Source organism: Syzygium oleosum, unplaced genomic scaffold (assembly GCF_021117445.2).
Source record: "Syzygium oleosum isolate NSW1041296 unplaced genomic scaffold, Sole_v2.1 Sole_v2.21, whole genome shotgun sequence".
Classification (NCBI taxonomy): domain Eukaryota; kingdom Viridiplantae; phylum Streptophyta; class Magnoliopsida; order Myrtales; family Myrtaceae; genus Syzygium; species Syzygium oleosum.
In genome coordinates, this window is record NW_026607505.1 from 3,620,367 (window position 1) to 3,644,275 (window position 23,909).

General features: G+C 40.4%; 1 pseudogene; it reads right to left on the bottom strand.

Moving 5' to 3' along the window:
• On the bottom strand, positions 1-5,940 carry LOC115665877 (carotenoid 9,10(9',10')-cleavage dioxygenase 1-like; annotated as a pseudogene).
• Between the last annotated feature and the right edge of the window lie 17,969 nt (positions 5,941-23,909).

Below are 23,909 nucleotides of genomic sequence, written 5' to 3' on the forward strand. Positions count from 1 at the left end.
TCAATTCGGTATGGAGATGAAGGTACCGTGAAATCCGTAGGGTACCCTTTAAGGCAGAGTGATTTTGGCTACCAGCTCACCTTCAAACTTCTGCGCATCAATCACGTGAACCTGCAAATTTCACAATCTCAAAATCAGATCGAACGTAGTTACCGGTGGGCAAAGCCACATGATGATACTATTGAAACACCCAAACCTGACCCGGGACACATCGGTTTCTTCATTATGTACCCAAGTGATAATCCAACTGCTGTCTTCTCCGGCTCCGTCTTTCTTAGGGACAAAAACACTCCCGCCGCAGAAGCTGTCCTTTTCGAAATTATGGTACTCCCGCTTCATCGAGTTCTCGTGATATCGTCCTCTCTAATTCAAAGCCACAGTAAGGTACATTTCTACATGTGCAATGGATAATTAGAGCGACTCAAAAAACTTTCACTAATACCTCAGAGTCGGATAGCCTAGGAAAAGGCTCGTCAAAGTATAGTTTCACTAGAGCTCCATATTTAGCCATTCCTGAATCAGAGATGTTAGGAAACCGATCTTATCCGCTACTTTGGGCAAGTGGACATGCACTAGAGAGTCGGGGCTGGCATTGCATTACCACACTCAGAGCTTGACTTTCAATTGATGACTTAAGCATAACCATACTTGTTACGCAAGCCGGTCAAATCGGCATTTATGAAAGGGAAGTCCATAGAGAATTTGGTGCACGTAAGATTCGACTCCTGAACTTCTCCTGTTTCCATGTTCAATCTCCACTCATAGGCACGGGTAAACAGATAGCCTCCATGTTCGTTAGCATTTGGGTCCACCGGTTCTTTGAAGTTGAATCCTCTCGAGAACCAATCGAACTTATTCATACCGCAATCGGGACCTGGAAACACCGATGTAAGAGCTCTACATCCTCTCACCACAACCTGCGTTGTCAAGCAATATCGTTCAAGTTGAGGCCTAGTCTCAGAGATTTTTAACCCTCAAAGTAGGCTTGTAGGAAAATAATTACCTCCTCACCATCCTCAAAGTAGTTGAATATGTGAAATGTGCAGCTGGATTCTATGTAAAACCATCGGACTGAGCTCGCGTCCCCATAACGAGGCATCACCCCTATCCTCGCATACCCTTTCTTGTCATGCTTCAGTAACCTACATTCCAAGAAAGTGATTGATTTAAAGCGGCTCGACGTGCTTGAAAAATATAGCTAAAGATACGAGAAAATAAAGGATTCAAGCTTTTGGATTCCACTCACGGACCACCATTGACAAGTCTCTTCATGTCAAACACAAGGGAATGGTCAATGATCACATTGTACCTAAAATCAAGTGAAGCATTTGTCCATCTCGTGCATTGTCGCTGTCCAATGTTTCCAAATTACAGTGCTCACCTATGTGTGACACCAATTTCATGGCTGAGAACACTCCGATCGAACTCAAGATCAGCCTTATGATTGAGTTTCTTCCCATCAGCTGAAACAATTAACCAATCTCAAGACTCATAGTCTTATCCTTAATGCTTATTGCCGAATGTGACAATGTCATGAAATCAAGATAGAGCGAATTACCAGATATAACGCCTATAACATAGTAAGGTCTCGCAACATTTATTCCCATTGTGACCAGCTCCCCCGATACAGGCACTCTCTGTCGTACAAAGTTATGATTTCCATATCAATGACATTAGATCAATCATTCATATATATATATATATATATATATATATCAGGGCATACTGTACATATTGAAAGATGGAACCTTTGGGTGGCTGGTGAAAGGTTGATCCCAATCCCTGTCGGAGTTCCAATTGTCACGAGCTTCCAACGTGGCCATATCTACTTCTTGAGGTATGTAACTCTCTACAACAACATATGTTTTCCCCGTGTGCTCGAAAACGTTAGTGTTGCTCATGTATTTATTCACTGCTCCATACCTAAGCTGCCAAGAATGAAATAACTCAACTTATGCTGTAGGTAGAGTCATACAATTTACATGAAGGCAAATAAATAATGCTTATATTTGGAGAATAATCAAGTTCAAATGAAGGGAAAAATAGTAATACAGTATTCAGGAGATAAGCAACCATAATAGCCCAAGAATCTCCTTCGAGAGCCGGATGAAAAGACAGCTTGTTTCGTGGCATCTCTAACTTGGAAGTTTCGGACTCGACGTATCGGTTTTTGTAGTGTAGTTGCCAATCTCCTCCAGTTTCCTTTTCCAAATATACCGCATGAAGCATTCCTTCTCCTTCGACCCATGTTTGGCTTGATCTTCCAAAAATTGATTCCGTGGATTTAAGACCGCCAAACAGAGGATTTGGACCTGCACCGTCATAGTTTACTCATATGTCAGCTATTTTGAGAAGCTGACCATACTTTGCTTCCACAAGCATTGCTGAGAATGACATGCGTACTTTGTGTTCTCTAATTACGAAAGGTGAACAAAATAAACTAAAACTTGTGAGATTGATTAAAGCAGTTTGCATACCATTCCTAACAAAAACTCCCTGCGGAAAATTGACAGGAATGTTGCCTTCGCAGCAAGCGACTCCAATTTTCTCGCCAATTTCTTCAACTGGAGCAAAGTTTTTCTGCTTGCAGGGAATGCCCTTACTTTAAGCTAGACAACTCAACCAGAATCTGGCACAATAGTTTTATTGCATGCATGAAATGTATCTGAATGGGAATAGCCATTATAACTGAGCAGACAACATGTCTAGAGTCTATATGATCTATGATACTTCCGATCAATTCTATTACATTACAATTTTTCCATACCAAATATAAGAGAGATAAAGAATCACTGATCCATCTATCAACCATATCGGCGATTTTTATTCATTTCCATTGTATTCCTTACATCCCTTCCATTCGAACTTAAAGGACCTTTGTTTCGCCGAATGGATCAAGATAAGAGTGGAATAGCTACTTCATAACAATAAAATAACACAGTAGGAATGGAATAGCTATTTTAACTTTGGTCTGTAGAATAATATAGTTTTTCCAAGACTATGTTCTTCTTTGGTTTGATGAGATATAGTCAAACCATAACTTTTTCTATTATCGTATCATTATAATAGAACATATGATTTATAAATAATTCTTCTTTTAATATAATATACAGCAATATATTATATATATTAATAAGCTAAAAATTAGGGAAAATTCCAAATCAGTACCCAAAGTTGGGTCATTTTCTCAAAAAAGGGTCCAAAGTGGACATAGTGTCAAATAAGGGCCTAAAGTGCCCAATCAGTCTCAAATAGGGGCCTGAAGTGCCCAATTAGTCTCAAATAAGGGCTTGGGTTCGCTGGCCGGTCAAATGCTCACCAGCCGGCGTACCGGCCAGCGAGCATGTCACTGATCCGATCGCCAGAATAAGGACAATTTCGTTTTTTACTTTTTAAATTTTTTTTATTTCTTTTTTCCTTTTACTGTTTTTTTCTTTTCCTTTTCTTTTTTTTTCGTCTTTTCCCTCCGCCGGCCATAGCCGGGGCCGGTGGAGGTTGCCGGCCTCAGGCGGAGGCCGCCCTCGCCAGCGTCAAGCGAGGGCCACCCTCGCCTAGGCTGGGCAGGCGAGGGTGGCCCTGGGTTTCCCTCGCCGGCGTCAGGCGAGGGTTGCCCTCGCCCGCCCCCAGCGAGGGCGGCCCTCGCCCGATACCGACGAGGGTGGCCTCCGCCTGAGGCCGGCAACCTCTGCCGGCCCCGGCTATGGCCAGCGGAGGGAAAAGAGGGAAAAAAAAGAAAAGGGAAAGAAAAAAACAGTAAAAGGAAAAAAGAAACAAAAAAAATTAAAAAGTAAAAGACAAAATTTCCTTTATTCCGGCATTCGGAACAGTGACGTGCTCGCCGGCCGATGAGCGTTTGAATGGCCGGCAAACCCAGGCCCTTACTTGAGACTAATGGGCACTTCGGGTCCTTATTTGAGACTGATTTGGCACTTCATGTCCTTATTTGACACTATGTCCATTTTGGACCCTTTTTTGAGAAAATGTCCCCACTTTGAGTACTGATTTGGAATTTTCCCTAAGTATAATTGATCGATAGTATAAGTTCCTTGATAAACTATGATTTATACGATAGAATTATCGAAATAAAATATACTCTAATCAAATAATTAACAATAAATGAAAATTTTCCTTTTTCTCTTAATGAATAATTTATAATAAAAAGAATTAAATAAAATCGTAATTCAATTAAAAGCTAATATTATAAAATCTGTAATCTTCAACAAATTATGAGTCAGCCTCATAACTATGAATTAAGATTTAATTATGAGTAAATATCATCTGTTAATAAAAATATAGTATACATTTTAAGTTATGGTTATAAGTAACTAAAATTAGGATTTTAATTATATTTATGTTCTCTATGATTCGTAAATAGATTTTAGGTTATAATTTCATATATTGTTAGTCGATTATAAAAATATAGCACGAGTTACATGGACCACTGTTGATACATTATATGTCCTCTAGTTGACTGAAATCTTTATATCATAAGGGATATTTGGTCTAAGTTTAGGCTTTTCGCCCTTTACCTGATGATTGCTTTTACTTTATAGTTAAAATTGTGATTTTTCTCCGTGAATCCCCTATAATGTCTGAAGGTATGCAAATATCAGGTTTACATTTGAAGATTAAAAGCAATATTTTTATGCAAAAGTTAAATGATTGTATCCTAAGCTGATTGTATTTGACCAGTCAAACCTTGTATCCTAAGCTGATTGTATTTGACCAGTTAAATCAAATTTATCTTGGATGTTTAGAATACCTAAACTCTAATTATTGTTGATACTTGGTATATGAGCACGGGATAGCGACCAAATACAACTTATAGCAACAAGTTTTTGGGTAGTTAGAAACCAATTTTTGGTAGTGTTACATTTTTCAGAATATGATCATACAACTTAAAAGTTGCTTTCAAAATCAACTTAATTAGCATGTTTGGATCAATGGTTTAATCATATTATTCCAGCTCTATGCCTAATGGAATGTTTATTACACCATTTTGTTAATTCATTGCGTCTCTTATTGCAATCTCCGATCCAGATATTGTTTCCCCCAACACAAAAAGTAACCATTTCAATCTGTTTCTATTTCATTCCATGACTCATACTGTCTGTCATTCAAGTTTTCTGGTACCTGAGAGGGAAGCAATGTCTGATCAACGAACCGGAAAACGGAATCCACGAAAGCCTCCAGCATTTTCCTCGAAGTGCTTTTCAGGGCTTCAAGCACATGTTCTGGCCATGGCTTCTGTGGCAACCTGATCTTCCTCACAGGCTGTGAGACGAATACTTTAGCAAGGCCATGAATGAAACTCAATCTGGGGGTTGCATGTGCAATATCAATAAGTTAAAGGAGACTGGGTAATAAGGATCTATTTGTTTCATATGACCATATTGAACTGCTTACGTGAGATTGGAGAATGAGTATGCATATTGAAGACCTTATCAAGCTTAAAAAAAGAAGGTGGACCGGCTTTTAGTTGACATGCCACAGAGGGATTTTTTCCCCCTTCCTTTCTATCATTTGAAATGCTTAAAAATAAAGGATTCATTTCCATAGCAAGAGTGTGCGCGAGGAGACTGATCATGAGAGACAAAAAGGAATACGAACTCGACCTTATAGATACAAGACCTGGTAAAATGATTTGAATGATGAGCGAGTGCTCGAGACTGATCCGTGCATCTTAGCAGTTAGAAAGGATAAATCTTTTCACATATCCAACATTTTGCTTAAAAAATAACCGTGTGAAGCACCAATAAAGAAATGGATCAAACTGTCTAAAGAACAGCAAATTTTTCAGCCTAAAGAAACGGCGACGCCCTGCATTACCTTCTGATCCAACGGTACCGGCAGCTTTAGGCGATCAAAACCATGACTTTGAGAAATGGATGGCTTGTGAAGAGATGCATTGACATTTAAAATATGAGAAGAAAGTGCCATCTTCTTCTTCCTCCTCTTTTTCTGCAATACTTTGAGGGACTATAATGACGGTTGTCAAAAAACCAAGAGAGGCTACGGTGATGCACTCATGAGCCTTAGACGTATACAACAAGAGGCCTCAAAAGTCGTCCAATGACAGAGATATGTCGCTTTCTCAAAGATGACATATTCACCCATACGTCTAATGAGCTGCTAGCTTGCATCATCCAAACCTTGTATATGTACGTATCTACAAGTACGTGGAATTATGAAGTGTATGTGAAACCTAAGACTGAATTGCCTGATCTGCGTCATTAGATTAAGGCTGTAATAAAAGATTTAGTTGCTGTTGTTTATGAGGGGTAATGTGCGGTTTTAGCCCGGTAGGTGGGGCACCACGTGAAAGATTTTGCTGGTTTATTTTCCTGACAACCAGAGGACAAACTTCGATCGAACTTAGGAAGGACAAAAGGGAATCATGTGTTCGGTGTATCATCGAGTTAAGCAAATCTTGCTGTCGAAGAGCATGCATAAGCGGTGTATTCGCTTATCTTCATCATTCTAAGGGAACAGTTTTTTTACTAGAGTTGAAGGTATGCGTTTTACTACCCTTAAGCATTCTCTTTAAACGACGCAGCGAAGCATGAATCTATGCAGTCCAATCGGTACTGTAATGTGTTCGATGGGAAGTTATCGCTTCCAATGAGAATTAGTAGGAGAGTGCAAAGATCATTTCATGATTGAACTCATGCCGAAGATGAAATGGAGACCCTCTCAAAGAAAACTCCTTATTCAAAAACAAATCATACCGACAAAGTCAGGAGGGACACAGAGAGTCGAAGTGCCTTGAAAAAATGTGCCGCCCGTCTTCAATCTCATGTTTGATGGGTGGCTTAGGAAAATGCCTTGTTTTAAGCGTGTTGACACCTAAATTTTGATTACAAGTCTCGTTTTTATTTCATAAAAATTAGGGATCAAAATTGACCCCTAAATAAAAATATTAATTTTAGCATTGCATATTTAGTTCTTGTAAAGCAGGTTCGCCACGATCCCCGACGTTCAGTAGCAAGTCCTCATCTCTACTTGCATTTGTCCGCCATCCAGAAAATTCAGCAAAGCGTCCGGCACCAGCATTTTATGCCTCTACTTAGGCTGCCGCTGCTGCTCTTCACATGTACTGCCGAGGCGCCAAGGGCCGTAATTCACGTGCCAAGCCCTTTTGCCGCTCCATAGCAACCTCCTCCTCCGTCCAGCCCCGTTGACTTCTCAAAGTTGTCCATTCCCGTACTCAGCTCCGCTCCAACGCTCCAGCAAAGTTTACGCTGAGGCCCAGCCGTGACCTAAAGCATCCTGTTGCATATGCGCCTACGCCAAAGTAGCCCTTGTTACTGAGTCCAGCATATCCAGACACGCCCACACCAGTCATGTAACAGCCCGAATTTCGATGTAATTTCGGGATCAATAAAATTGACAATATTTCGCATTTCATTTTAGTAAGTCTCGCCCAGAGCTGATCACTCTCGGAATACTAATCAATAGGGTATGGCTAATTAGAAAACGGTACGTGGACCAAGGACCCGATCGCGAAGCGGACACCGATCATATGAAATGATGAGAGAATATTATGAACCAATGTGGATCGATCTTAGGAAAGGTGACGGATTTGGTTTGGCCAAGGCCAACGATGTACAATCGGATTCGCGGTGATTACGCATGACCGAGAGTGCACGTAGCCAACCGTCCCCGAACTTAAATCGGACGATCGTGACTTCTGGGACTAGTGATAATTTCTCATTCTCTCAATAATCGGACCGTTATGACTCAGATAACCCTAGGTCGATACGCGTAACCTCTAAACAGCCGCCCGTTAGTGAGAGACCCTGAAATTGGAAATTGAGCGAGTTTTGATCACGAAATTGGGCCCGGATTTCGATGTTGATTTTCGATGGCTTAAAAGACTATTTTTGGGAATCTGACGTCATATTATGCTGGCCACGCATATTTTGAGTTAGTATGGTTAAAAATTGGAATTTCAGTCCGGGGGTGAAAAATTACGATTTTGCCCCTCGGGACCCCGACGTTGATTCTGAGGCCGTCTGAGGTTATTTTTCGAGGCCGACGCCATTTTTGGGTGGCCACGCATACCAGGAGTCGTTATGGCAAAAAATTGGAATTTCGACAAAAATTGGAAAAATAATATTATTTTATTCTCGGAACTTCGCAGTCAATTTTCAAGGGCTTAAGAGGCTATTTTCGCGATTCCGACGCCATATTATGTTGGCCACGGACATCTGGGGTTGATACGTGCGAAAATTGGAATTTCGCCCCGAGACCGGAAAAATGACAGTTTTGCCCCTGGGCTATTTTCGGGTCCGAATTTTTGGGAAATTATTTGGAATAATTATTGATGATTATCAGCTGCATTATTGGCCTTTTTACCCTTTTACCCCTCAATTATTTGGATAGGATTATTTAGAACCGTTAGATTAGGGGCGTTTTAGTCAAATCGCGCGGATCGGCGACACGTGGCGCCCCTAGGCTGCTGTATTTGACCAGCTTGGACTGCTTTCTCTCTCCTCTATTCCCCCTTTGGCGGGAGAACCACCCAGACCAGCAGCTTCTCCCCCATTTTCCCTCTTGTTCTCTCTCGGCTTGGCTTGCCGGAGCTCGCCGCCGGCCCTTAGGGCGCCGCCGCCGCCACGTGCCTCCACCGCCGACCACCTCATGACCTCGGCCTCACCCTTGTCAGGCCCTTTCTCTCTCTATTTCTCTCTCTTTCTTCCTCTTTTTCTCTCTTTCCCGTCCGGCAAATAGGGCCGCCGGAGCTCAGATCGTCGTTCCGTCGCCACCCAGCCGTCCAGCCACGCTGTACGACGCCAACCGCACCTGTCCGTACAGTGTCCGTACGGTCGGTACTGTTCACCGCGTCCGTACGGTCACTGTTCACGCGTCCGTACGCCGTCGCCGGGAATTCCGCCGCCGGTTTCACTGTTCTCCAGTGATCGGCCGCCGTTCCCCGTCATCGTGACTTTGGATTAAGTAAGTAAAATTCCTAAACCCGGATTAGGACTGATAGTGCATTTTTCTGGACTGGTTTAGGTATTATCGGTGCATTTTGGACTGGCTTAGGTAGTATCAGTGTATATTTCAGACTAGGATGAGGACTAATTGGTAGAAATTATTATTGGGAAAATTTAGTGGATTAATGAGAATTATTTGGGGAGATTAATTGGATTAAATGACCAATTTATGAGCCCATTGGAAAATTACCGGGTATGTCCGGATTGACTGGTTGTACGTAATTTGTGCTTAATTGTGATTGACTTCGTACTGCCATGTCACATATCATGTGGTTGAATTATGTGGAGTGCGATTGGCCAATGATTGGTTTGAAATTAATTGTTGATTTGTGATTCGCACGTTAGGCCACACGGTATTAATTGGGTCAATTGAGCACGTGTTGTGATATTGAATGTTTGAATTATATTGGCGCTCATGGTGCATTGCATTGCATAACATGGACACGCATTGTGTATGCCAAGAGTGAGGCATGTGATGAAATTGTGCGAGAATGCGTGCTGCCATGAGCATGTGATCACCTAAAATACCCGAAGCGTTTTACGGCGGGTTCGAATAATAATGAGTTGTGTGATCACCTAAGGACCTTTGGGTCATGACCTTCGGGTCGATACCGTCCTCATGCACTTTGAAGCGGGACGATGCCCGGTGTACGTCCGGAAGACGACCATCCTCATGCACTTTGAAGCGGGCTCACGGTTCGTAAGGAGATCGAGTGTTGCGCCTCGTGCACTTTGAAGCGAGCTAGAGACACTGGGCCGAGATCGGTTCTTGCGCCTCATGCACTTTGAAGCGGGCTAGACGCACCTGGCCATGAATGTTGTTGACTCGAGTCGTCGTAATAAATAATAAATTGGGCGATTGCCGGTGTGCCAATGTGGGCCGGTGGGCAGGAAATATACGTGACATGTCGACGACATTTGCATGCATGAACATGCATGGGCGGCATGCGAGTGTGTGAGACTCGGTGCATGAGCATGTGATTGGCGTACGTGTGATAATGTGTGCCACGTACGTGCCGTGATTATTATATATTGAACTGCCTAACTGCGAGGGTCGAGAATTATTTGATTGTTGTTGTATTATGGTTTCAAATATTTATTTCCGGTCGGGAGATTGCATGCTAGCCTAGCCTAGGTTTAAGGGTTGAACTCACTGAGATTCGTCTCACGGTTGTGTAAACCGAAACTTTTCAGACCCCACCGTAAAGATGCCTCAGGAGTTGCCGGATGATTCTACCGAGTCGTTCGACCACGATTGGGAGCCCTAGAGCAGGCCGGTACCCTAGGAAGCGAAGACCGTCTCTTTTTTAATAGCATTCATATCCTAGTTAGCCTAACCACCTGTTCCACTTACCCTTTTTGATATAGTGGCAGTTAAATACTGATGTTGAGGTTTTTGGAGTTGTACAAATGGATAGTGTAAAAAGGTTTTACTATAATAGTACAAGTGTATATTCTTGTTTGATGGCTGTTCTAGCTTGGTCTCACGTGTGTTGTTTTGTATGGGTGTATATATATATTTATATACGTTGTTTCCGCATGTGACTTATCTCGATTGGGCGTTGGGTCGGCGACGCATCACAGGAGCGTTGCATCACAAGCGTCCGGAGATGGGATGCTCGCGCTTCGTGGGGTACGGGGCGTGACAAGTCTACAGCCGCCTTCGAGCGGCAAACACAGTAGCCTGGATGTGCCTTCAACTCCCCGGCGAACACTCCACAGTCCCTGAGCCTATCTGTTGAGTCCCTTGTATTGTCGTCGTTCTTACAGGTTTCCAAGCGAAACATCTCAGAACGGCGGTTGGGTGTCCAGCGAACGGTCGTCCTCACCTTCATGTTCAAGAGCCGCGTGACAAGCCCACAGCCCCTGTATCCTTGCTGTAATATATGAGCCCAATAAATTCAGCCCATGTCTACTGAGCCCAAGCCCATCTCATTTCCCTTAATCAAATGCACGTTGAACCAGCGGAGAGAACGAGAAAACAGAGAGAGCTCGTCCGCAAGAGAGTAGATGGAGAGAAGAGAAATTTTTGCGAGTACACGATCTGGACACCCGGACAGCTCGCCAAGCCGATTCAAGTCCGGTTGGCAACATCGGAGTGATATATTATGAGTTATGAAATAGCATTTTTATTACATAAAAATATGTTCGAGAATGGTTTGAGAAACCCGTTCCGGAAGGTGTTGTGAAAGTTTATATATAGATATTTCGTGGCTAACTAGTTTATAGTATGAGTTCGACGGTGATTCGAGAATATTTTATGACAAACGTTACAAAAAGTTATATAAATTTGTGAATTTAGTTTATGAAGAATTCCGAAATGGTTTGAGAAATGCTTTGTAAAAGGTTGATAAATGGAATTGTGAAAAAAATTAGTGATATTGAATTTGGATTTGATTCCTTGTATTGGAGGATGTGGGTTTGGTGCTTAATATGCGGTTGAGGGTTTGTGTATATGCGCATACTAGCCACCAGCAATATAGGTAGAGACTTAGTCAAGGGAGAATTTTGGTCGCCTAGTAACAAGGCGAGTGATGATGGTTAAATATTTGAGCATGAATTTGGCCAATAGAGTGAACTATTGACTAGCGGTGAGCGGTTGCAGATTCCTTACAGGTTCCACATGAAATTTGGAACCTACCGTCGGATACATATTCCTCATTTTTTAGAACCTGAAACCTACCCATCGAAACCTAGAACCTAGAACCTAACCTGTCGCAGGTTACAGGGTAGGTTCCAAGGTCTAACTGGTTCTTTTTCTTATTTATTTCATTTTTAGTTAAACAAAACGAAAATGAACACAACAATATTGAACAAGCTTATCATTCACCAAAGAGAATACAAAAAACTAGTTTTCCTTGATGTAGCTAGCAAGGATCACCTAGAGGGGGGTGAATAGGTGATCTTAAACAATTTTTATCAATCTATAGCGGAAATGATTGATCACAGTTGAGTCTGAATAAAATTCAGATTCAAAACAGTTTATATAGACAGTGCTCTTGATGTGCAGTGTGTAAAGTAAGAGATGAGGGATAGAAAAACTGCACACAAGTTTATAGTGGTTCGGCTTATAGCAAGCCTACGTCCACTTTCCCACGCTGACAGCCTACCGGCTGGATTTCACTATGTAATCAAGAGGAATTACAACTTCTGAGTGTTAGCACTCTTGTGTATGATAGGACTCTCTATCTCACACAATCACTCTTACAAAGTGTCCCTCAAGATCTTAATGTTTGGCTCAAAAAGACGAGAAATGATCGGAGTATGCTCAGACTTTGGACTTGTTGATTCTTGATTCTGTTTTACCTTCTGCTGCTCGTTGATCTCCTTAAATACTCCTCTACTTCCAAACTAGCCGTTGGACAGCTTTCAGAGGATCATATTCCAATCTTCACGTTAGACAGATTTGTATAGAAAGGATTGAGTAGCCGTTGGATAACAGATTCTGAATCCCGCTGATTCTGGTCGCCCATACAATCAGAATCTTGGTTTCCATAAGTAGAGCGTTATCCGTTGTAATGCATACTTGTCGTAGTATTTGATTATCAATCAATTATAACCTTAGATTGAAACAATCAAAACTTTCCTTCGTGAAATCCATACCGGATCACTGTTTTGTTTTGTTTAGATTCAAGAAATTCTGCGATCGAAGAATCAACGTGCACGAAGAACTTCGTGCGCTTCGAATAATTTCTTCGTCTAAATCTTCGAACTAAGATTATGTGGGTCTTCAATAAGGTATTTACCAGCTTGTAAAGTCTGAAAAACTTCCTTCTGAGCTTCCATAATATATATACATTCCTGGAATAGAATAGTTCAGAATAACTATCAGATTTACAATAACATGGAAGGTTTTGTCAACTTTAAAATCAATAGGAGTTTTCCTCAACAATCTCCCCCTTTTTTATGGTGACAAAACTTTCCTGTAGATTGAATTAATTTGAAATTGATTTGAAAGTAAATAAACATATTAAGCTCATGAAGCATAGATTGAAAGAGCAAACTCTGTTGATATCTGTGTCTTTTTCTTCCTTTGTATATAACCTGCAAATTTGCATATAATTTCTCCCCCTTTTTGTCATCAGCAAAAATAATAATGATAGAGAGAATAAATCATTGATATTAAGCAATCAAACAGTCTAACAAGAATTGTTAGAAATATTACAGACCAATGGAAAAAGAGATGGTTTTGAGAGAAATGTTAAAAAAAAACAGGCTATTTTTTGGAAGGGGTACGAATGAGTTGAAAATTATCCAATATAGAGACAGCCTCCTCAATCTTCGAACTGCATTGTCCTATAGCCTTATCCATGTTGGATGAGCACATAACAATGGTTTCCTCAAGTTCTGCTTTATCTGCTGCTGCTTGAAGTCGTTGAGTCTTGTTGTTTTCCTCAACAATTCTCTGTAGATTCTTCATATATCTTGTTCTAGTACAGCTTGCTTTTCTTTGATCTCGAGCAGAATAGAGAGGATGTTCTGATTGTCAGAAGGTTGTGCTTGGACATTTGCTTGCTCAGACTGATCATATCTTGTGGCTGATTCTGGTTGATTCTCCCCCTGAACAGGTGCTTGATCTTCAGAAACATGTTCTTCATGAATTGGTTCTGAAACTTTGGAAACTGGTTCAGGAACATGTTTTGGTTCTTCAGTGTGTCCTGTTTCAAAGTGCTCTGCTTCTGCTTCATCACTTTCATCATGCAGAAGAATTTTTCTTTTCTTTCTGTACACTTTGATTGGAGTAGGAGAGTCAGTTTGCTTGCTAGCTGGACTAGATCTTTTCCTTTGCCCTTTTTCTTTCTCAATTTTCTTTCCAACAGATTTTGCCTCCGACTGTTGAGCCTCTTTTCCTCTTACTCTTTCCTTTACATCTTCAAATTGCTTCATTTTGGAGAGCATTCTTTCTCCAACATACATACAGGGAACAAGGTTCTTGCGCATATCATCAGGAATAGATATTTTTAAGAACATGAAGATGCAAGAGATTAGAGCACCATATGGCAATTGGCCCTTGTCTTTCTGCAATGCTCTGTACATATGGAAGATAATGATATGAGGGAGAGAGAAAGATTGACCTTTCAAGATAGCCCAAATGAGCTTGATTTCTGATTTTGATAGGTCAGTTTTTGAGGCTGCCTTGGGCTTCAAACAGTTGATTATGTTGTTATGTAAAATCACAGATCTTCTGGACAAATCTGAATAGGAAAGATGCCTTTTAGAGTCCTGAGCAAAGTTTGCATTCTCTGAGGCCACCCTGGAAGCATCTTCTATGCTCACATCCAGTGGAGAGAAATTTGAATGTTTTGCTCCAATAACCAATGCCAACTCCTTCGCTTTTAAATCAAACTTTTTGTCACCAACAGTGAATTGAATCCAGTTGGGTGACAAAATGGAAAAATTAGAGTAAAAGTATGCAGTCAGTTCAGCATAGACATTTGCAGATTGCAAACAAAATTCATGAATGCCCAATTTTGCAAACAAGTGCTCTACTGAAATGCCAGCCTTTTCTAGGTAGTCGAAATCCACAGTCCTATTGTTCATGACCCCTCGAGCAAGTAACAACTTATAACAGACATTATGCTCAGTACTTCTGAACAATCCTCCTGTACCTGGCACACCAGATGCTATTCCCACCTTCATTTCAAAAATATCAAAAAATCGAGCGTCATCATCAAGAACAACAAAATTTGAGACACTTGTGGACTTAGGGTTTATAGGAACAGATTTCTTTTCAGAAGGAGTGGATGATACTCCGACTTTCTCCTTGCCCTTTCTGGAAGAATGCTCTTTTGGGGTAGAGCTGGCTGGAACTTGGTCAGATTTAGTGCAAAAAAGAGAATAATTTTGCACAAGATGTGCTTCAGAGTGAAAACCGTTGTCTTTCAGACATTCATGAAGGATCGATGCAGAAGCATTATTCCTTTTCAATCTTTAATAAACTTCCCACACAAGTTTGATGCTTCAGAAGCGAAAATCAGTTTTATCGGACGATTTGGGTGGCGACGATCGCTGAGGTGGGGTCGCCTCTGAAGGGTCTTCATGATGGTCCGACTCTGTGTCTGAAACCTCTATATACTCTGCCGGTGATGTAGATTTGGAATCTTGGTTGAGAATACGTAAAGATCTTCGACGGGCCACCATCTTGAACGGGATTTTGATCACTTTTGGAGTGTAAAGATTAGATTTTTGGAGAAAGAAGAGAAGAAGGCGATTCTGAGTATCGAGCGGTTTTGGAGAGAAAAAGTTAGTACGATAGGTTTTGAAAAGAAAAGGACAGGTTTATAAAGGAGGAGGACAGGTTTTGGAAGGAAAACTTATTTTTAGAAAATATAAAAAGAGATTCCAAAAAAAATGTAGGAAGGAAATATACTTGTTGAAGCACAAACACGCATGATAATATATTAAGCACAATTAATCAGATAAATTAGAATACGTACCTGATTTGCTTCCTAAAGTAACGATTATGAAAATATCCTGCCAAAAATGCCAAAAATATACCCGCCAAAATTTGAATAAAGGACGTACCTTTCTTTGTGAGTCTGAAAAATGTTCAGACTGAGAATATTTGAGTCTGAAAAATTCCTGTCTATCAAACACTTCAAGAAAATGGATAAGTGATGCATAGTTTTTTTCTTATGAACTCAAATGAAGATTTTTCAAGAGGTTTAGTGAATATATCAGCTAATTGATTTTTAGAATCAATGAATTGAATATTCACATCACCATTTTGAACATGATCTCGAATAAAATGATGCTTGATTTCAATATGCTTAGCACGTGAATGAAGAATAGGGTTCTTGGTCAAATTGATAGCACTTGTGTTGTCACATTTGATTGCAACACTTGAATCTTCAATAGCATAGTCTCGCAACTGTTGCTTCATCCACAGAATCTGTGCACAGCAACTTCCCAAAGCAATGAGTGGAATTTGGATTGACATCTAGAAGATAAATATTGCCATGTCTTCTTCCTGTGAATGTTTGAGAAGAATCTTTACTTGTTCCCGAGCATGTATCTTCTTGAAAGTTGATTCTGAAACCTGTATCATATAGTTGGCTTATGCTGATCAGGTTGTAGTTGAGTCCTTTTACCAATGAAACATCATTGATTGTGAGTCCTCCAATTTCAACCGTTCCTTTGCCAACTATTTTTCCTTTGTTATTTCCTCCAAAGGAAACTTTTCCACCATTCAGGTTTTGTAGTTCAACAAATATGCTCGGATCTCCTGTCATATGTCTAGAACATCCACTGTCTAGGTACCACTTTCTTTTTCTCTTCGTGGTAACCTGCAAAAATTACAACATCTCAAGTTTTCTTTGGTACCCAAATTTGTTTGGGTCCTTGAGGATTAGTATAGGCTGTCTTAACAAAGTCTCTTCGAACAGGTCTCCAGACCTTAGGACATTCATTCTCAAAATGTTGTGGATCTCCACATTTTGAGCACTTAAGAGCACTTCGGCCAACAGGTTTAACAAAATTTCTTTTGAAATGATTTTTATAAGCTTGTCGATGAGGTCTTTGTCTTAATCTCTCCTTGACCTTTGGAAAATCAATCAAGCTATCACTTTCCTTCACAAATCCGAGACCAGATTTGTTATAGTAAGGAATTTGGATAGAAAGGATATGCTTCAAGGTTTCTGAACCTTTTGAAAACTTGGAAGTAATTTCTGAAACTTCCTTTTTCAAAACAACATTTTCTTTGAAAAGAAAATCTCGACTTTCCTTGATTTGATGAAATTCTTTTTGAAGGAAATCGATTTTTTCTTTTTGAGAAATATCATGTTGCCTCGGTGATGAATTTTCCTTTTTTAAAGAAGAGATTCTTTTAAGAGCAGTCTTAAATTCAAAGCATCATTCATCAATATAATTTGATACTTCAATAGGCATATCAGAATGCTTTACCTCAATTTCCACTTTAGGATCAGAATCTGAATCTGAGTCTTAGTCTGACTTAGCCATTAGACAGAAATTAGAGATATCTTCATCACTGTCTTCGCACTCTGTGTCACTCCAGGTTTCTGCTTTTAAGGCCTTCTTTGCTTTCTCAAATTTGGTCTTCTTTTTCAGAAGTAGACAATTTGGCTTGATATGTCCACGTTTCTTATAGTGAAAGCATATTATATCTTTTGATCTTTCTGATTCATCGAAGGACTTCTTCTTCTCAAAAGGCTTCTTCTCTTTGAGGTTTCTTCCTCTGATCTTCATCTTCTTATACTTCTTTATGAAGAGAGCTAGTTCTTCATCGTCAACATCTTCATCTTCAGAATCTGCATCAGAATCAATGTTAGTTTTTAATGCAATTGACTTATTACCTCTGGATTCATTCTCCTCATTCCGATGCTCAATCTCATATAATTGAAGAGTTCCAATCAACTCATTTACTGATAGACGCTTGATCCTTTGTGTTTCTCGAAGAGATGTTTTGATATTATCCCACTTCATTGTCAGTCATCTCAGTAGTTTGTTGACTTTCATTGCATCTGGGACTGGTTGTCCTTGATATGCAAGACCGTTTACTATGTCAGTAAACCTGTCATACATATCAGCAATTGATTCTTCAGGCTTCATTTTGAAGGATTCATATTGACCAAGCAAAAGATTGATTTGAGTTTCCTTGGCTCGATCTGTTCCTTCATAAGCAATGTGGAGAGTATCCCAGATTTCCTTAGCTGATTCACAAGCAGCAATTTTTTTATATTCAATAGGAGATAAGGCACAATATAAAGAATAAATTGCTTTGGAATCTAAGGTTTCTCTTTTGGATATCTCAGTCTGAGATAATGGAGGATCTGCTGCTTTGCTAGCATCTGCCTTTTCTTTTGAATCAGAAGATTTTGGATTGACTCCTCTGATGATGACATCCCATTGCATGTGATCAATTGACTTTATGAATGCCTTCATCTTATTATTCCAGACACTATATTCCTTGCCATCGAAATATGGTGGTATGTTGTTGCTTTGTCCTTCAATGAGACCTGGAGCACTAAAGCTAGCCATATAGATCGTTAGCTCAGATGTAAAACACTTCAATAAACGAGCAACCTGCTCTGATACCAATTGATGTAGCTAGCAAGGATCACCTAGAGGGGGATGAATAGGTGATCTTAAACAATTTTCATCAATCTATAGCGGAAATGATTGATCACAGTTGAGTATGAATAAAATTCAGATTCAAAACAGTTTATATAGACAGTGCTCTTGATGTGCAGTGTGTAAAGTAAGAGATGAGGGATAGAAAAACTGCACACAAGTTTATAGTGGTTCGGCTTATAGCAAGCCTACGTCCACTTTCTCACGCTGACAGCCTACCGGCTGGATTTCACTATGTAATCAAGAGGAATTACAACTTCTGAGTGTTAGCACTCTTGTGTATGATAGGACTCTCTATCTCACACAATCACTCTTACAAAGTGTTCCTCAAGATCTTAATGTTTGGCTCAGAAAGACAAGAGAAATGATCAGAGTATGCTCAGACTTTGGACTTGTTGATTTTTGATTCTGTTCTACCTTTTGCTGCTCGTTGATCTCCTTAAATACTCCTCTACTTCCAAACTAGCCGTTGGACAGCTTTCAGAGGATCATATTCCAATCTTCACGTTAGACAGATTTGTATAGAAAGGATTGAGTAGCCGTTGGATGACAGATTCTGAATCCCGCTGATTCTGGTCGCCCATTCAATCAAAATCTTGGTTTCCATAAGTAGAGTGTTATCTGTTGTAATGCATACTTATCGTAGTATTTGATTGTCAATCAATTATAGCCTTAGATTAAAACAATCAAAACTTTCCTTCTGTGAAATCCATACCAGATCACTAGCTGTTTTGTTTCGTTCTGAATTCTGCGTCTGAAGAAATTCTGCGTCTGCATCTGAAGAACTTCTGCGTCTGCATCTAAAGAACTTCTGCGTCTGCTTCTGAATAATTTCTTCGTCTAAATCTTCAGAACTAAGATTATGTGGGTCTTCAATAAGGTATTTACCAGCTTGTAAAGTTTGAAAAACTTCCTTCTGAGCTTCCATAATATATATACATTCCTGGAATAGAATAGTTCAGAATAAGTATCAGATTTACAATAACATGGAAGGTTTTGTCAACTTCAAAATCAATAGGAGTTTTCCTCAACATTCCTGACATTATGATTCAAATAAATATAATTAAAATGAGAAGTCATTGCATGAATCGATACAATGGGTGAGCAGTTCCTTATTCTATATAAGTTCCACCCAAGATAATAGATTCCTCAGTTTTTGGAACTTGAAACTTACCCCATCACAAGTTTTAGTGTCGGTTCTAGGGTCTATCCAGATTTCACCTGAATTATTAATTAAACAATTGCAGTGAATCATCACCTTTAATGACCAACATTTACTACTATGATCCACTAACCACAACTTATATTTAGATATACGAAGAATATGAAACATTAACAAGTCAAAAAATGAAAGCTCAGACTAATGGTTGCAGATTGTACACTTATCATCTAACGCCATGAAACACTACAAGATCACGTGAAGATATAGACCTAGAAAAAACAAAAAAAAACTTGTTTATGTTTCAGGTTCCAGGTTCCACCTACCTAGAACCTGGAACCTACCCGTTGAAATAGGTTCCCTAATTTTTGGAACCTAGAACCTACCCTGCATACCTTGGAACCCGGAACCTCCCATTGGTCAGGTTTTCAAGTCCCAAGTTCTACCCTAGAACCATGCTCATCCCTATTACTGACATGTGATTTGAGTTTACCACACCAATTTTTCAATATAGGATTTCTGTAACACAACTCACACGTGCATCCTAATAATCTCCCCCTTAATTAAGGTATATTCTTCGGACCGAATTATGAAGTCTGCCACCGAGTTTACATTGTTATACACAACACCCACCACCCAGAAAGTACGCCCAACTTCATCCACCAAATGCCGGAGCAGACTATCAACTCTGCTACCAATTTGTTAGGGAGCGCGCAGCAGAAGCCCGATTTCTTTCGCCCGAGAAGATAACCTTGAGGGAGCCTAAATCCGTGCTTGTTAATACCCACTTTGACTCAAAAGCTTAAGCCAATGACTTATGGACCAACTAGCATATATTAGCTGCCCTACACCACATCAATTTTTCGATGTGGAATTTCTCTAACACAACTCACACGTGCATCTTAACAACCATTAATATGAGTTGTTGATATAAATTAGCATATTGGACCATCAATATTTTGTTTTACTAATACTAAAAAAATGACTATTTTAGTATATTACTATGCACGTGACCGCGGATTTCATTGTTCATTTTGACCGTATGCGTTCGAACTTTTGCTCAAAGGAAATAACTTATATTTGAAGTTTGCATTATAGAATAAATTCGTTGTTTCTCTTATGTCATTCATACATTCAGAATTACATGCATTATTTTAAAAATAAAACTATGTCATCTTGAACCTAGAATTTAGATTGCACTAATAATATAGTAACCTAGGCTATCCATGTTAATGCATGACTAGGAATCATCTAATTTGTAGACTTTCTTTTAGGGTCATTTGTCTTTGAAAGAAAAGAACAACAGAAAAGATTTAGAGAGTCTTGTATAATTGCATATTAGTTAGTCATTATTTCATCTACAAGATTCATGCATTATGTCTGCATATTTCTCTAAGTAATAGTTTGCAGAAATCTCGTGACGAAAGATAGCGATATACCTTGCTTTGGCTTACTACATCTAGGTTCCCTAAATTTTTTGCAATCTATTTTTTTGATCGAATTTCTGCAATCTATTTACTGCTTCAAGTATTAGGTGGTACTTTACTCATTGTGCACCCTCACGATCACCATCCACATGTTCGCGACATAGGATAAAAATGGATGTAGACCGCTCGCAAAACATTCTCAAAATAAAGAAAAAAGGTACCGAAAGGGCGTTAGATCAATCTAGCGTAATCCTGAACTGTTGAATCTCTGATTGTAGAAGTAAAATATACTCATGCATTTTACTTGGGTGTCTAATCAACTCATAATTGATTAGTGGGGGCTCCAAAACGTAAGATTAATTACAAGATGGATTAAGTATCAAGTTGCGATCAAATGGGCTTGGGAGAGTCTACACTAAATGTGAGTGATTACCTCGTGAGAGAAACCTTCATTCTCGTTTAATAAATCTATTAGCTTTTTCCTGGTGATTCATCTCTGGAAAGGTCATGAGAAAGCAATTTACTCCGAGTGACGGTACTCTCACCTAGGGCTTGGACCATCCAAATTGTTTCCTCTTTGAGCAAACAAGCTACCCCAACAGATCCAATTTTCGGAAGGAGTCCCCATAATTTTTTTAAAGTACAAGCAACATTCTAGACTGCTAGCAAGCTTCCTAAGGCCTAAACCACCCTCATTGGGCAGGCAAACATCATCTCATGATTACACTTGTTCCTTTTAACGGCCTCTCCATTTTTGCTCTATCTACTTGATAATTGTTGGGTGAACACAATAGGAAACCCGATATTGTCACCCGGGAGATTACTAAGAAGAAGCGCAAATTCAAGTCAGTATCCAATTGGATCCTAATTCGCTCAAAAGGTTAAACCAATTAATTATGGGCCAACTAATACATATTTACTGTTACATATTACACTACATACCTGATGTGAGACTTTTTTTGCCTAACACCTTCGTACGTACACTTCAATAATAGCTTTCTTAGGGAGTATTAACATCTAAAACCAATAATAATTGATGCTAACAATAACAGTTTTGATGAGCTGAAGCTAACCAGCTTACGAAAGATGCCTAAGGGTCCATTATTTCATGCTTGAAGTGATAGCCTCAACCAAAGGCCTACATTCTTTGTCACTTAGCTAACCTGAGATCAAAAGGTAAACCAAGATATTTTACTGGCAGAACACCCCTCTTAAAGCTACCCAATATAACCAATTCGGCACATTGTTTATCATTGTAACCAGCTAAGAAAACCTCAATCTTTGAAAGATTCAACTTTCGGCCTAAAAGAGAATGAAACGGTTATGTTGACACCTAGTTTTTACCGACCTGGTAAATTGGTACTTTGAAATACAAATGGACCAAATTAGTGCGAAAGAGAGATAATAGGATAGAATTATTGGAAAAATATATGCAAGTAAAAAATGAAAAAGGAAAATTGGGCCAGTTTGACCCGACCCGCTTTTGGGCCTTTTTTTCATCTTTGTTCTGGCCCGATAGGCCCGGCCCAACTAGGCCTTTTCTTTCCTCCAGCCCAGCCAACCCAGCCCAGCCATGCATACCCCTCACTTTCTCTTTCTCACGCTCGGTCAAAGGAGACAGAGGAGAGAAGACAAAAAGGAAAAAGGAGCAGAACGGGACGCGCAGCAGAGGGGCAGGTTGTGCAGTGGCAGAGGGCGTCGCGCAACGCTGAGAATGTCAGAAGTGTAGCCAATGGTCCCGAAGAAAAAGGAGCAACGTTCTGGGATAAAGGGGGAGAGAGACATCGAGAGAGGGGGAGCTGGAAAGAGGAACAGAGAGTGATCAGAGAGAAAACTGAGAGAGAAAAAATGGAGGATTGAGGGGTTTTGGAGAAGAGTGTTCCGACCTCTTGATCGGCAAGGAGGTGGCCGGGCGAATCTCTTCCCCCTCTCCGCCGTGCACTGAAAGTTCGCGAAAACCAGAGTTGAACATTTTCTTCTTCGTTGTTTTCCGAGCTCCTCACACAGAGAGAGACCGAGAGAGTTGGAGGGTGAATCCGGAAGAGGAGAGCTTGGTTCGTTCACCGGTCGTCCACCCTAGTCGTTGTCGATCCCGTCGAGTTTCCGATCGCCGCTCTTCATCCCGGTTGCTCACGAACTAGGTGAGTCGTTGTTGCATATTGCTCTGTTCTGGTCCTCTCTCCCCTGCCTCTCGGGTGCCGGGCACACTGAGCCCATTCGGTGATCGCCCGGCCCCGTCGATGGAGGCTCACTTGTTTTTGATGCTCAGTGAACCTTTTCCAAACATGATGTGTCGAAAACCAACCACGAATCTTGTTGAAATCAGTCCTTTAACTCCCTTTTCAAGTCGCCTAACACCTGTTTGTCAAAATGCTTCAGTGAAGACCTTCAAGCTTCAAACGCTCGATCTATGTGTGCCATTATTCAACATTCTATTGCAAACCATGACCACTTCGTTGCAAAATATGATTGTGCAAAGCTTCACACAGCACGTTTGAGCCATATATCACCTTGAATCTCAGCCTAAAGTTTTCGTTTGAACTCGCATACCACTCGTTCGATAAAATGGCTGAGTGAAGGCCGAAACTTAAAAAAAAACATGAAATCAATGCATAGATTCTTCGATTTATGTTTTGTTCGTTTGAGATTGATTTTTGGTCACTGACTCCTTAATTTTGTGTGATTTTATGGCATGTTAACTCCAATACGAGTCGGCCATGTGTGCATTCCGTACCCACCGGAAAGCTTTTCGTCGCTGGATCGGTGCCCGCGGTTAGATGCCGTTGTAGTCAGTTTCCCATCTTTGTTTTGTGTGTTTATGTGTGTGTAGATTTAGAGCTTTAGATCCGTTTGAGATTCGGAGAAAAAGGAGGAAGTCGACACCGACGTTCGGTCGCTCGTGTAATTTTTCATGGCCAGAGTTAGTTCATGGCTCGATGGATGCGGCGGCCAGCGGTGAGAGTGTGAGTCCAATGGCGGTCGTCGGCATTGCCAACGTGTGCCGACGATTGGAGGTGAAGAGGTGGTCACGGCGTGGTCTCGGCTGGAGATGTGGGAAGCTCTCGGTGACGAAGACGCCCAGAAGAGAAGACCAGAAAGGCACGCAGGGGGGAAGCAAAAGTAAAAAGAAAAAATAGGAAACGAAAAGGGAACAAAAAAAAGGAAAGGAAAAAGAAAAGAACGAAAATAGGAAAAGAAAAAAAATCAGAAAAGAAATAGGAAAAAGGGATCCCG